General features: G+C 46.5%; 1 long non-coding RNA gene across 1 annotated transcript; it reads left to right on the top strand.

Annotated features, from left to right (window-relative positions):
• Positions 1 to 745: 745 nt before the first annotated feature.
• Positions 746 to 14,574, top strand: LOC137225047 (uncharacterized). The gene is made up of 3 exons (XR_010943663.1): positions 746 to 1,212; positions 7,593 to 11,808; positions 12,793 to 14,574. It is a non-coding gene; the product is annotated as an uncharacterized lncRNA (long non-coding RNA).
• The last annotated feature ends 233 nt before the right edge of the window (positions 14,575 to 14,807 follow it).

The raw sequence follows: 14,807 nt of genomic DNA, 5'->3' as shown, positions 1-14,807 counted from the left end.
CTTTAAAGATATTTAAATGTCTTTCTGCCCCAGAGGCAAACTTTGTTCTGGCTGGAGGGACCCTGGAATTCTCTAACCTCCATGAGGGGTAAAGTCTGGTGTTAATGTCACTAGCGAGCCGTCAGTCACAGAAACTGGCCATGCCCCGGTGTCTTCCAAGCAGACCTAACAGTGTTTCTTCAGAGAGACCTTTGATAAGACACTTCAGAAATGTAGTGATTCATAAGAAAGATGTTATTTCCTACAGACTAGGAAAGTTGGAGGATGCTTTAAGATATTATTCACTCATTAGACAGACAGATGAGGAAACCAGAAAGGGGCAGCTTCCTGAGGGCCCAGAGCCAGGAGGTAGCAGCGCTGGGCGGGAGACTTGGGTCTTGTGACTGAGCTGTGTGCTCCAGGCTGCTCTCCACATCACAACTTTCTGTCTTCCTTCCTACTCAGTCTTCCTTAAACTTCAATCTCCAAATTGTACCGATGGTTCATTTGTGGGACCCCAAGGCAAATTTCAAGAACTAAAGAATGCAGATCAAAAGATTTGCCGAGGGCTACCCTGGTGGCGCAGTGGTTGAGAGTCTGCCTGCCGATGCAGGGGGCGCGGGTTCGTGCCCCGGTCCGGGAGGATCCCACATGCGGCGGAGCGGCTGGGCCTGTGAGCCGTGGCCGCTGAGCCTGCGCGTCCGGAGCCTGTGCTCCGCAACGGGAGAGGCCACAGCAGTGAGAGGCCCGCTTACCGCAAAAAAAAAAGATTTGCCGAATAGCATCTAAGGGACTTTTGAACACACTCTCATTGAGTGGAGAGGGCTGCATCCCGTCCTTGCAATCAGGATAGTGCACAGACCCTAGTCCTTCTGCTTCTACATCCTCTACAAGCCCAGAGCCCAGGGATCCTACTAGGACATGGCCGCAGCCAGCTATCCATCCACAGGGCCACTTGTGTGGGAACCCGTTCTCATCACGTCTGCCTCCGGAGACTTCAGATGACACCTCCCCACTCTCCCTTCCCCTGCTCCAGCCCCTCTCCGGTCGTGCAGGAGCCAAAGGGGATTTGTGCAAACAGGCACAGGCCCAAGCCCAACCCAGGCCCGAGGAACTTGACCTGAAGCAAGAGGATAACCCAGGACAACACACTCAGCTCCCTGGACGAGGAGGGGTGGCCCGGCAGCCGGAAAGAAAACTCCTGGACTTTTTATTGAATCCATAAAACAAAAGGTGAAGGGGTTCTGGGGAGGGGAGGAACGTCCTATGATTTATGGCGCTGATGTGCAGAGGAGGAGAGCAGGGAACTCTGTCCAGCTCGGCGGGCGGCGTGTGATTCATTTCCCCCGGGGCCGCGGGGCCGGGCGGGCGGGCGCAGGCGTCCTGGGGCAGCCGCACACCCCGCGCTCGTTTATTTACGGTGGTTTATCAGCGGCTGCGCGCGGCGATAAAGTTTATGAAAAGAGGCGGCGGCTCCGGCCGGCGGCCCGGCCCGCGCTCCTTTCCCACACTGATTAGGATCGAGCAGGGCTTTGGAAGCTGTAGTTAAGGATCTCGGGTGCCCGGAGCCGCGTCTCCCCCTTCCTGCCCCGCCCGCCCGCCGGCTGCCCGGCTGCTGCCCCGCGTGGGAGCCGAGGTCAGGGTTGCGGCCGCGGCCCGGCCCGGGCGGGGGAGTGGAGAACCGCCCCGCGCGGGAGGAGGAAAGGGAGCGCCCTGGCCAGGGATGCTGGCAAGGAAGAGAAATACCATTCAAATAAAAATGCGCAATCCCCGTGTTAAGAGGTAGAAGAGGGATGATGGGGATTTTTCTCCCCTGGAAGTGTGGTGTATTCTCATCCCCTGCGCTTACTTTTTGAGATCCTTCTCCATCATTTCACCTACGTTGTTTTGTCTTTGCATTTGGACTTCAACTTTTCTTTTCCTTTTCATGAGCATATTTTGTTCGTCCCTTCAAGATAGTTGTTGAACACCTACTTTGCCGGACACCTCTAAGCATGGGGGTTTTGGCGTGGGGGGAGATTCAAATATGAAGAGGGCGGTCCTATCCCTCAAAGTTCTCATGTCCACAGGGACAGACAGTCCAGTAAAGTGTAACAGCAGCCCTGGGACTATACGTAGCAGACACTGAGGCCGGCAGGAAGGCAGGTGCCGCTCTAACGCCTTGGCGGCATTAACTTGTTTACCGGGTCAGAGCGACTTTAGGAGGGATCTGCCATTATTATGCTATTTTACATAAGGTAAAGCTATGGCCCAGAGAGGGCCAGTGGCTTGCTTGAGATGACTCAGAAGTCAGTGGCTGAGCCGGGATTTGAACCCAGGCAGAAAGGCCCCGGAGCCTGGGCACCTAACCTCGAAATCTCCCTGACGCTCTAGAATAGATAGGGAGCAACGAGAGTGCAGCAGCCTGATGGCCTATCCTTCCTGGGAAAGACGGTGGACAGTGGACTGTCTGCAGGTGGGGCGGGCATCATGAGGGTTGGGCTCAAATAGTAGGTTTTCACAAGACAGGCATGATGGCCAGAGGAAGGCAGTTTTAAACGGAAAGAACTTCTTCTGCCGTCCTGAGTTCTCCAGGCCCAGCTCCTTTCACCTTCCATTTTGTATTTTCTCCAAGGAATGGGAGAGCAGTAGTGCAGAACCTTCATACTGCGTGAAAAGAAGGTCACCTTCCCAGGCCATTTCCTTGATCTGGAAGGCTCTATCTGCAACTGCTGTAATCCTAACAGTTTTCAAGTCTGAACAGTGTCATCCCCTCCTGAAAGCTCTCCTGGCGGCTCCTTATTTTCCTGCCAATGACTGAAAGCAATCCTTCCTCCTCCTGTCTCTCACGCTTGCCTGTATGCAGTAAAGCTCGGGAGTTTGGCCTCCATCTGTCCTTCTTACTAGACTGTGAACTCCTGGAGGGCACTGGGATATTCCTCCCCTTCTCACCTGCTTCTGCCCCAGGCCTGGTTTAATATCCTGCACATACGAGGTGCTTACTAACTGCATTTGGTGAATAAATGAGGGAGAGAGAGAAAGCGTCTGATCTCATAGGTGTCTCATTTACCCCTCGATGGATTTCATAATCAAGCAAGCTAAAAATGGAGATATGTGTCCCCACCAGAGAAGGTCTGGACCAACTCTGCCAAGAGAACACAAAGGCAGAGTCACCCAAACCCCGAGTCCCTTCAAATCCCTCCAGACTGGGAGTAGGATGAGTCCTGGAGCCTGGGCATAGCAGGAAGTCTTGTTGCCCCAGTTATGGGGAAAGGGCTGTGAGGGACCAGAGCCAGGCACTTCATTGCATAATCCGTCTTGATTTCAGTGAGGTTTTCCATGGGGCCAGTGGCATGGTGGTGGACATTTGACTCCAAAGGGTAAGGCATAACTACGGGCACCTGTCAGCACCACTGCTAAGGGGGTCAGGGCTGCCTCTTGTTCTTTGTTGTATTTTTGTTTGTTTAGAACCAGCTTTTTAAAAATTTAATTGGAAAAGTACCACATGCACATGATTTAAATTTGAAGTGATTCAAAAGGGTATACAATGAAAATTCTGCCTCCAGCATAGACTCCTCAACTCATCACCTCCCTCCCCAGGGGCAGCCATCGTTAAGAGTTTCTTTTCCCAAGATGCTGTGTGCACATATATACAATATTTTTGTATTTTTTCATGATGACTTAATGAGGTTATTGTGGACATACTCAGTGCACTTGCAGGTGTTGGTGATGTTGGTACGGTTGTTGATACCCTGGAAAAGAAGTTTAATGTCCACTGAGCTTGAGAACTGGAGAACTAGTCTTGTCCATTCTGAGTGATGTTGAGTAATAAAAGCTGTGTAGTAGGGCTTCCCTGGTGGCGCAGTGGTGGAGAGTCCGCCTGCCAATGCAGGGGACACGGGTTCGTGCCCTGGTCCGGGAAGATCCCACATGCCGCGGAGCGGCTGGGCCCGTGAGCTGTGGCCGCTGAGCCTGCGCGTCCGGAGCCTGTGCTCCGCAACGGGAGAGGCCACAGCAGTGAGAGGCCCGCGTACCGCAAACAAAACAAAAAACAAACAAACAAAAAAAACTGTGTAGTAGCAAAATGTAGATATCTCAAATACTCTACGGAAGAAGATTGATCTGGCCCATGGGTAGTGGAGAAAGGATCCAAAGAGCCATGGTTGGCCACAGGGCAGGAAGTGTTAGGCCATCTCTAGCAAGTACCAGTATGCTGTCCATCAGGGTGGATCCTAAGGAGTATAACTGATGGAAACCAGCAAATTATTTACTAGTAGGTTCTCATTAAAGTATTTACAAATCTCCTGTTATTTGTACTCTGTTATAGACTGGTAGGAGGGAGAGTCACAGAAGTGAATAAGGTAACTTCTAGTTAAATAACGAGGACCAGAATGCACTCATATGACATTAAAATAAAGATGCCCTCCATAGACTGGTTGACAGAACTGGCATCCTTTAATCTAGACAAGAAAAGGACAGAAGGTGACAATTATATAAGTACCTGGTAAAGGAAGCTGAGCGCCCCAGGCCTCACTGCCTGAGTGTGACTTCTTAGTGGCACTCTACCCTAAGGTACCTAGGGCAAGGGATCTCCGGCTCTCTGCACAGCCCAAGAGCCCCAGGGCCTGCTCCTGATGGCTGCCCCTAGGCACGCTGCAGCCAGAGTTCTGGGGAATGAGGAAGAAGGCTCTTTGCTCATCTCCCCTCCGTGTGACATTCCAGTAGCGTGGCCCCAAAGCTCTACCGTCTGCACTCTGTTCCCATAAAACTCCAACAAAATTGTCTTTTCCATTTTCCCTTCTGGTCCTGATGCTCTTGATAAAACTCAGATATGAGTCGAAAACGTGTTTAACCAAGGCGTACTTGGGATGAATTGCTTCCAATGAACAAGACTGTCCTCCAGGGTCAACCCGGGCCCCCTCAGGTCTCCTTTGCCCCAGAACGCCCTCCCTCCCAGGAGCCCCTTGGTCCCTCATGCAGTTGTCAGATGTGCTTGGACACATCAGACTCCAGCTCAGGCGCAAACTAGGACCTAGATTCCCCCTAATAATAACTAGCAAGTGCTTGGTTGTTTTGATGAAAGATTCTGCTGATTGTTCTATAAGGAAGGTCAGATAAGAGGCTGTGGATATAAACGATGGCAGGAAAGATTTTAGAGAGTGAAAAGGGAGGATTTCTTATATCAGGATGATAGGAAGGAAAGTTATTTCAATCTCTCTAGGGAAAAGTCTGCAGTCTTTCTTGAGTTGTTCAGGAAGAGGAGTCCTAGTTCTTTCCTAGCCAAGACCTTTAAAATCGAGTAATAGTGGCTTTTCCCCTAATTCAGGTAATGTAATTTCTCCATGTAAATTTTTTTCCATGCATTTTTCTTACCTCTTAAACCTTTAGCAACAAAACTAATGAACAAGTAGTAAACAGATATGAACGGGGAAACTTGAAAACCACCGATCCTGCTGAGTTTGTTGCTTTTTCTAAAGAACATGAGTGCTTGTGGTTTTATACTGCCTGCCCATAATGTAGCCATATTTTCTGCTGTTAAAGTGCTTCCTAGTTCATGGACGGAATGAAACAGACCATTAATCCAGGGTGTTCCTGGAGGAGCCTCATATTTCAGGAGGCATACCACGACTTTTCACCTTTTCATCCTCCACCACTTGAGTACACTTGAGCTTCGCTGTTGTCCACCCTTGAGTATTAGTTTCCGTTCCTTCCCCCTGCCCACCTCTCTCCACCTCTGCTGTTTCACATCATGGCCCAGACTGACTCCCCTCCTCTGCCAGGCTAAAGATAACCTCTCCATCTGGGATATCACCCACAGGCTAAATTTATTCTCAGAGGTGAGTTGGGGCTATCCTGTCCAGTGACTCCAGGTAAACATCTAAGCCCTCAAGGCTGTATGTCATTGAAAGAGATGAAAGGAGCTTGGGAAGGGGAAGGGACCCCTGGGGAGAGAGGGGGAGGGGTAGGAAGGAAAGATGAAGAGGGAGATTCATAGGAAGCTGGCAAAGGGACTTCAGAGAAAGGGTGACACACCGTGACACTGTGACTACAGCATAAGCTCAGTTAGTCTGAAGGATTTGACTGCCCCCAGCAAAGATTCCATTTCTGTCGGTTATAATATTACCGTAATACAACCCTCAGAGGGAAAAGCCCAGTGCTAATTAGGGCTCAAGAAGTCAGTGGACTTGATGTACAGAATGGGGTGTTTTATGATATGGCTATGGGTTACATGAGAGACTATTAAAAGAACTCCATAAAATGTGGCTTGGAGCAATGGGGTTGCAGCCTCTGCCAGAGGGTCAGCCCTGTTCAGAAGTTGTTTTAGATCAGGGCTGATGTCTAGCTGGTATGGACGTTCTGGTCCGTATTACTGAGTGGTCAGTAAGAGCCAGACAGTGTTCCTGGAACTGGAGATGCGACAGTTATCTGGAAGTGGTTCCGCTCTGAGAGACTGTCCAGTCCATTGGGGCCAGAACTAGGTAATCAGGGAGACCAGGGGAATCAGGGGTGGCTGAGCTTTGCTTCTGAAGCCCATTCCTGGCCTGAGTGTATCTTAGGTGGGGACCATCCTGGGTGACTCTTGGTGAGAGGCTTCTGTCTGTGGTTCTGCTTTGCCCCCACAGGTTACTAATAGCCTGGTGGGTCCGCTGAGAGCATGGAGTTCCCAAGAGGGGCTCTCATTGTACAGACATAGAGGTGGAGAGAGGCCAAGGACTGCTTGCCATCTCCCTCCTTACACTCTAAAATTGCTTGTAAGCATCAAACATTTTATGATGTATTTCGCTGAATTAACAATTGAACAGAACAATTCTTTAACCTTTCATAAGAGAGAAATATTAGACAATCTGGATAGGAAAAAAGAGGATAATAAAAATTATAAATTCACCATCTAGGGACAACAATTTAGCGTTTGTTCATGCAAATTTTTTTTTTTGGATGCACAGGCTCAGAGGCCATGGCTCACGGGCCCAGCCGCTCTGCGGCATGTGGGATCTTCCCGGACGGGGGCACGAACCCGTGTCCCCTGCATCGGCAGGCGGACTCTCAACCACTGTGCCACCAGGGAAGCCCTCATGCAAACTTTTTTTCTGGATGTATTTCCTATTTCTACAGATGAGGGAGATACATACACACATACATACACATATGTATGTACTTTGGAATCTGCCTTTTTCACTCACTTTCCCAATGAGTGCAATTTTAAAGTAAATCCAATTATTCAAAAATATTTAATTAATGCACACAACTTTGAAGGACTTCCCCCCCAAAATCCAGCAAGAACAAAGAGCTTAATCGTCTTAGAAGTAAATGAGGCACTTGCCAGGGATAGCAGATCAAATTTTTCCTGTTTTTACATTAAGACATGGGATGGAAATTTTCATATGATGGTGCCCTGGCTGCCTTCGACTCTCAGTTCCAACTTGGTGCTCTCCTGATGAGGCAGCCAATGGGAATGATGGGGGCGGAGCCTGGAGGAGCAAGGGCAGGTGAGGCTCTGTTAGAGACTTGGGGAAGGGAGTCAGGGCAAGGCTTTCTCCCCTTTGAGCCAGTGGATGGAGAGATTGGGGATGAGGCTCTAATTGAGGTGGGTCCTGGGCTACATCAGCACTCATGACTGACCCCCCTCCCGCCAGGTTGCTGAGGATAAGCTGAACCTGGAGACACAGTGGAACTGAGAGGTTTGCTCCCTCCTGGTGCCATGATTGAGACCGACTCCCTATATGCAACTACTCACAGGACTAATGTCACCTAAGGAATTCACAGAGCTGGCCCTGAGTTTCAAAGAACAGATAGAAAAAAAATAAGTGTGCATCTAAGAGGGATCAGGGGGCACAGAGGGAGAGGAACCCACCAAACAGCTAGAATGTCAGCCTGAGCAGAAGTAACAAGGACCTTCAAACACAGTAGAAAAGGAAAACAAAGACTTCCTGGAACTAAACATATTTTGAATGAAACTCCTAACTGGATGAATTAAATCAGGAGATGGACTTGACAGATCAAATGCAAGAGCATCCTATGCCCAGAACAAAAATACAAAGAGATGGAAATCATGAGGGCAAAATCAGAAACCTGAAGGCTGGACCCAGGAGACCTAAGATGTCAGTAATAGGAATTCTGGGAGGAGGAGAAAAATAAACACATGAAGGAGAGGGAATAATTAGACAAATGACAGATGATTACTTCCCCAAGTGAAAAAGACTCGGGTCTGAGTCTTTGGTTTAAAAAGAACTCATGGGGTCACTAGGACTGAAAGCCACACACCTAAGCCCATCCAGATAAAATTCTTGAACAGCAGGTGTAAAGAGAACCTCTTGCCCCCTTCACTACAAAGAGGAAAACATTAATTACAAAAGAAAAGAAAAGAAAAGAGGTGGGTGTCATGTTTCTCATTTACCATAATGGGAACTTGAAGACATCTACAAAACACTGGAGCAAGCCAAAATACTTCTTGCTGGTCAGGGTAAATAAATAAATAAATAAAAATATCACCCAGATATCCAGGCAACGGTCTGGGAAAAATACTCTAGAAAGAACCGTAAGCAAATGAAAAAATGAACTGAAGCAGATCACTCAAGACAAGAGAAGGTGAAGAACAGAGAATCTGGTGGTGGGCAATTGGGCCTCACAATCTCTCTGTCTCCGTCTCTCTGTCTCTTTGTCTCTGTCTTTTCCTCTCTTTCTGAGGCAGTTGCAACAGAGGGCTCTGCTCAACCCAAGGGGAACTTTGGAGCTGGGATTGTTCTGAGTTGAGACGGATCTGGCTTTTTCACCCTAGTAGTTGCATAGAGGGTGCCCCCGGGAAGGGAGCAGACCTGGGGTTTGGCAGCTTCTTTCAGCTTCAGGCAATTCCTGGAGAGAGAGAGACTTAGCTGTGAGCTGTCAGCAGCCAACACTCCTTCAGCTGGGGGCTGGGATGGGCGTAGCCCCCAGCATCCCTCACCATGCATGCATGGTACCATTTATGTAAAATGATATGTATCAATGCATACTTATGCTGGGGAATGTTTCATAATCAGCTCTTGGGGAGATGGGGGCTGGTGTGTGTGGAGGGGTTTTCCGATTTGTAGCCTCTGTTGATTCTTGTGGTATAAATACTCCTATCATGGCTGATCTCAAACTACCAATGTGATGGGACTGCAGAGGGACCTGGGACCAGACCCAGCAGTTGCCCAGGAGGTTCAGGGAAGGGGAGGGGAGGACAGAAGGAGCAGCAGTCACAGCATCTTATACGGTGGGAGTGCTCTGATGCTGGGAGTTTTTCTCTGTTTGCTTCATTTTTTCTTTTTGGTCACCTTTCTAACCCTTGTCCCTACAGTCCACTTCGGTAGGTTGGTATTCTTTGCAGGCAGTATTCTAGAAGAAATCGCAAGCCCTTGTTCTCACCAAGGCCCACGTGACCATCAAAACTCAAGGCTGCTTCTTGCTGGGCGGTGCTGGGGATGGAGTTGAGAGGGTGTGGAGGGGTTGGCAGACCTCCTCTGAAAGGGGCCCGTGGTACATATTTTTGGCTTTGTGGGACCTATGGTCTCTGTTGCAACAATGAATTCCCCGCAGGACATAGTTTGCTGACTCTTGCTGTACATGATACCATTGTGTCATAAACCTCACTGAAGTGTTAATTATGGCTATTTCAAAGGCCCCAGAGGAAAGAGCCCCTTCACTCTAAACCAACCAACGCAGAGGGATTTAGGCCTTGGGGGAGGTTTTGTGGTTTAGCCGCCTTCTCCAGGAATGTGTTTTAACTTCTTTTCTCCAGGGTTAAATAAAATGAGGAAAAGAGAATGCCTGGGTTAAAAAACAAAAAACAAAAAATAAACTGACAAACAAAAAAATCCCAAACCCCTCAAAAACCAAAAACCCAATTCTACTCACAAACTCTTTATTTATTAGGATCCTGTTAATTTTGGATTTGGAAAAATAGACCTGGGAAGGAGGCAGTTCCTCCCCACAGCACTAGCTCTGAAGGAAGGTACCGTAGACAGATCAACAGAGTAAACCAAGCCCGGCAGCCAGAGCCTTCATAGGGCTAAGACATCTTCCTCAGCTTTCTAGCCTTATTTGAATGTTAATATGAAATCTATGTCTGTTTATAGAAGTGAATCATGTAGGACCATTTTTGGAGCAACGCTTGATGAATACCTCTAGCATGTTGGTGTAGATACTAAGCTACGGTTTTCCAAATATATTTGGGGCAAGTCTCTTTTCCCCCGGCTTCAAGTTTTCCATCTTTGAGTATTTACAATGTCTTGGACAGCCTTGTGAATTTTTGTGACTGTATTAATGCGGATTCTTAAATTTCACCCAAACAATTAAACCCCTCTACTCTAAAGAACTGCCTTTGACTCCTGACCAGTCCTTGCCTTGTAACTCCATGAGGTGGACAGCATGACAGGTGAGTTCTATTTTGGCTTTTGGTTTGTCTTAGAATGTGTGTGTGTGTGTGTGTGTGTGTGTGTGTGTGTGTGTGTGTGTGTTTATAGTTTGGTGGTGAAAAAGTTCTTTTGTAGTAGAAAGTCCTTGCCTTAGCATTACTTTGCTGATTTTCCCCTGGTGACCAGGAAGCTCAGAGCTGAATTTAGGGTCCGTAGAATCCCACCCTGGTTCTGTTGCAATGACCTTTCGGTAATTCTCAGTCTTTTTGGGTTCACAGATCTCTATGGGAATTTGGTGGAAGCAAAGAGGAATCCCTCAGGAAGCGTTCCTATCTGCCCACAAAACATAGGCAGAGAGTGGATTCTGATCATTCCCTTTGGAACTCTTCCCCTACCATATTTTACATTTTATTTGTGTTACTTTCTGGTGCCCCCAGTGCTGGCGCACCCAGGACTTCAAGAAACAGAGGAGGTGCTGACAAGCGTTGGAAGGGTTTCTTTGTTCTCATGCAAAGGGGGGATAGGTAGTCAACGCCTTCTACCCCAAGAGTATTTCTCCAGGAACGTTATCACAACTTAGTCCTGTAGTACAGGGGGAAAGCACCAGACTAAATTAAAGCTCTGGTTTTATCACTAGCTAGCTCTGAACTTAAACAGATCCTTTCACTTCAGTGAGCCCCCATTTCCTTAACTGTAAACTGAGAGCCCTACCCAGGCCAGTGGGAGATTAAGGGAAAGACCCTCTGTTGGAAGAGCTGGCTACTCTGTAAAGTGTGGTGCAGATGACTGGTTCCTTGGCATCCTCCCTAACCAGCACTCAGTTAAACCAGGACCAAGGGGTGGGACACGCAGAGGCCATCACCTTGCCTGGTACAGCGATGGCCACTGACTGATGACCTAGCAGTCTTGGGCCTCCATTTTTTCCTTCCCGATCCAGGAAAAAGATGAACATTTAAGGAGGCTGTAACATGACTGAAATGAGCAGGCGGAAACTGATAGACCAGTGAGGGCCTGGACCCTGTCTCTGGGATGCCTAGGAGAAATGCCAGTCTCTCCCACAGATCACCCCTCCCCCTCCTCCACACTTGCACAGTTACGCCTCCTTGCAGCTCCAATGCAAGAACCAGCCCTACCACAGCCCCTTCCCTGACTGTGTTCTTTTTTCTTCTTCAGGCCACAGGATTCTTGTCCATCAGATTCCAGTAGCATTTACTGCTTGTTCTGTTTATCTGTTACTGAAGCTGAATTCAGTAGTCTACTGAGTACTTACCATGTAGAAGGCTTTGCTCTGATCAGAATCCCGTATTGCTTGATTCATCATTTTCAGATTGTTCATCTCTATATGTGTTGTACCCCTTACGCAATGGGATCACTTGTGATACATGCATCCTCCAACCATCCAGCACATTGGAATTGACAGCTAAATGTCCATGCTTAGGTCAACTCCCCCTGGCTACAGCTCTGGTAGAACATAGTGGTGAGTCAAACACATAATTATAAAAGTTATACATACCCAGTCTAAAGAGTTTGGGAATATATAAAATATAAATTTACTTAGAATCCTACCATCCAGTGATAACTTCTATTAATATTTTAGTACATTTTATTTTAACCTTCTTTTATCTATGTATTTATCAAATAAGGAACCATCTATGTGCAAAGTTTTACACTTCACATTTTCCCACGCCATTACAAATTTTGAAAACATAATGCTGTATAAGATTCCATTATACTGATGAGCCGTCTAATTTATCAATTTCCTTATTAGACACGTAGGCTGCCGTCAAGTTTTCCACTATTACAGAACTTATTGTAATGAGAACTTTTTGTACATAGGTCTACATGTCTTCATGCCTACATCTCTGATTATTTCCCTTCAGTGTGTTCATGGAATTTAAATTACTATTCAAAGGGTACAGAACTTCTAGTTATTGGTTTGTATTACCAGATTGTTGTCAGAAAGGATTACCCTTTCTATCCCATCAGCAGAGAAGAATGCCTGGTTTATTATTCCTACACTAACATTAATTATCTTTTTCAACATTTACAAATTTGATTAGCGCAGATGAGTTTCAGTTTTTTCCATGTTTCTTTGATCATTAGTGAGCTTAAACACCTTAATATATTTATGAGAAACATTATTTCTTCTCTGAATTATCTGTTGATGTTTTTGACCATTTAAAAAAATGAAGTGTTAGTATTTTTCCTATTGGTGTGCTACAGATGCATTACTGAAGGTTGTAAAAACCATTTTAAAATCAACTGAATATTTTTTTATGCCACATCATCAACGGCCACCTTAGAAGAAAGACCAATTCCAGACACAAAGAGCAGTTCCTTCGGTTATTTTGGGTTATTGGATCATTCCTTCTTTGCATAAAGAATGCACAAGAAAATGTGAGTGCAGTTTTTTCCTCAACACACTTGCTTTCCATTAAGTGGATCTTTTGTACTGAAACAGATTTACAGACCCACCAAACCAGAGGATGCCGCTGGCAGAAAGATGAGCCTGGTCTGGTGTTAATGCAAGAAGATCCCTGTGGTACAGACGCAAGATGTTGGACCATACGGAGAATTTTCTACCTCTGCCTTCTTTCCTTCCTTGTTCCTTTCTTTTTACTTTTTTGTAATTGTAAGGCGTCAGGAATGGCTTGACTCGTTAGACGATACATATTTTTCAGAAAGTCTCCATTTTTTACATTTCCCTCAGGTAATATAAATTCCTGAAAGCATTGAAAAAATAAAGACATTTTTTGAAATCCATTCATAAGATGCGCAAGAGGAATTCATCACACAAACTTCAATCAATCTTAAAAAAAAACAAAAAAACAGGCTTCAACAACTCCCTTGAGATAGGTATTAGTATTATCTTGATTTTACTTACAGAAGAGGCTTAGAGAAATTAAGCAATTTGCTCAAGGTCAACAGCCAGCAGAGCAACGACACCAAAACTTGGACCCAGTTCTGCTGATGCCAAAGTACCAGTTCCAGTTTATACTACTCCGCTAAGCTAGTTAGTTATAGTTCTTAATTACATGTGATCAGAAAGCTCTAGTTACAGCCTTTATACGTGATCAGAAAGCTTGTATCAGATCTATGAGGCAGGTGCTGTAGGAAACTGGGCACAGTGTTGGGACATCTGACGAAGTATTGGACCATGGTCCAGGAGAGTCAGCAAATTCGTGAAGGAGAGAGAATCTTTAATGGGGGTCAGAGTGACCATCTTTCTGGCAAAAGGGCAAAAGGGAAAATTGGACACACTGGTATAGAAAGACAAGGGATGGTTAGAGAGGAATCAAGGTGGTTTCTCTTCTTCCTCAAAGACTCTAGGGGCTCCACGTTTGAGTCTGTTTCAGAATAATTGTGAAAAGCTGTGGAGTTTCTAGGACGATGGGAGAAGAAGAGTTGGCCCCAGGAAGATGGAATTGAGCCAGGTGAGGCTCTATCACGGTGTAGAAAGGAGGACCCAGGAGCAGGGAGCTGGGCTTCGGGAATGCTGGGGCTTGAAGGCAGAAGGCACAGCAATAGGGGAATGGATGCTCCTTTCTCATGAGCTGTGTGATGAATTGTTCTCTTAATCAAGTTCCCAGCATAACTGCAAACAGTGCTCTCAAGAACTGGGACGTAGAAGACGGGAAAGAGTGCTTTCTGGTTTGGTGCAGCAGATCCTCTAAGACAGTGGCTTTCATACTCTTTTGGATTATGACTCACAGCAAGGAGTACCTTTTCTCTCATAAGCCAGTGACATATACATATCTATGAAACCGAAGCAAAATTTCATGGGACAATGCTTACCCTTACTATGCAGGATACATGCTGGTATTTTCTATTCTCTTCTGTTTCATTTGAGCAAAATTGCTTGTACCTCTCACGAAACCGATTTCTCAATCCTTGAAATGGTCATGACTTACCGAGTGAAAAATCAGTTCTGAGTTGCACCATGTGTCAACAAACAGAATGTCCACAGAAGCCATCCTTCGGTTCTTACAAACCACAATCAACAGCATGGAAGTAGTTGCATGCAGAATTTTTTCCAAGGCATAGAGATATAAAAGCAAGGTTTTAATTCTGGTTAGCCTGTGTCCTTATAGCCTGCAACTAACTTCCACTGCAGTGGATTTTCAGATTGTCCAGAATGTGATTATGTAAGGGGGGATTGGAAACATGTTCTGAATATGTGCAGAAGTTTCCTGAGTACCATTTCAGTTCAGTCGCGCTAAGCCTGAGATAAGGCGTCATCCCTCGCAAGCTTCCCAGGACCCCTTGGCTGTGCACACAAAGAGAACCCAGCTTTTCTTGTTTGGGCCTTTGCTCCTTCCTATTTGATTGAATCTGAAGAGGAACTGTTTGCCTTAGGCCGTACATCCTGAATCACAATCAGGATGCTGCTGGCACAGAAAAGCTGCTCCCACCCTTGCCTGAAATAACTGAACAGGGAAATAGAGTTAGTTCCTCCCATCCCCAGCCTTAAAGAAA

The sequence above is a fragment of the Pseudorca crassidens genome, chromosome 5, assembly GCF_039906515.1.
Source record: "Pseudorca crassidens isolate mPseCra1 chromosome 5, mPseCra1.hap1, whole genome shotgun sequence".
NCBI classification, from domain to species: domain Eukaryota; kingdom Metazoa; phylum Chordata; class Mammalia; order Artiodactyla; family Delphinidae; genus Pseudorca; species Pseudorca crassidens.
This window is presented reverse-complemented; position numbering and strand designations above follow the sequence as displayed.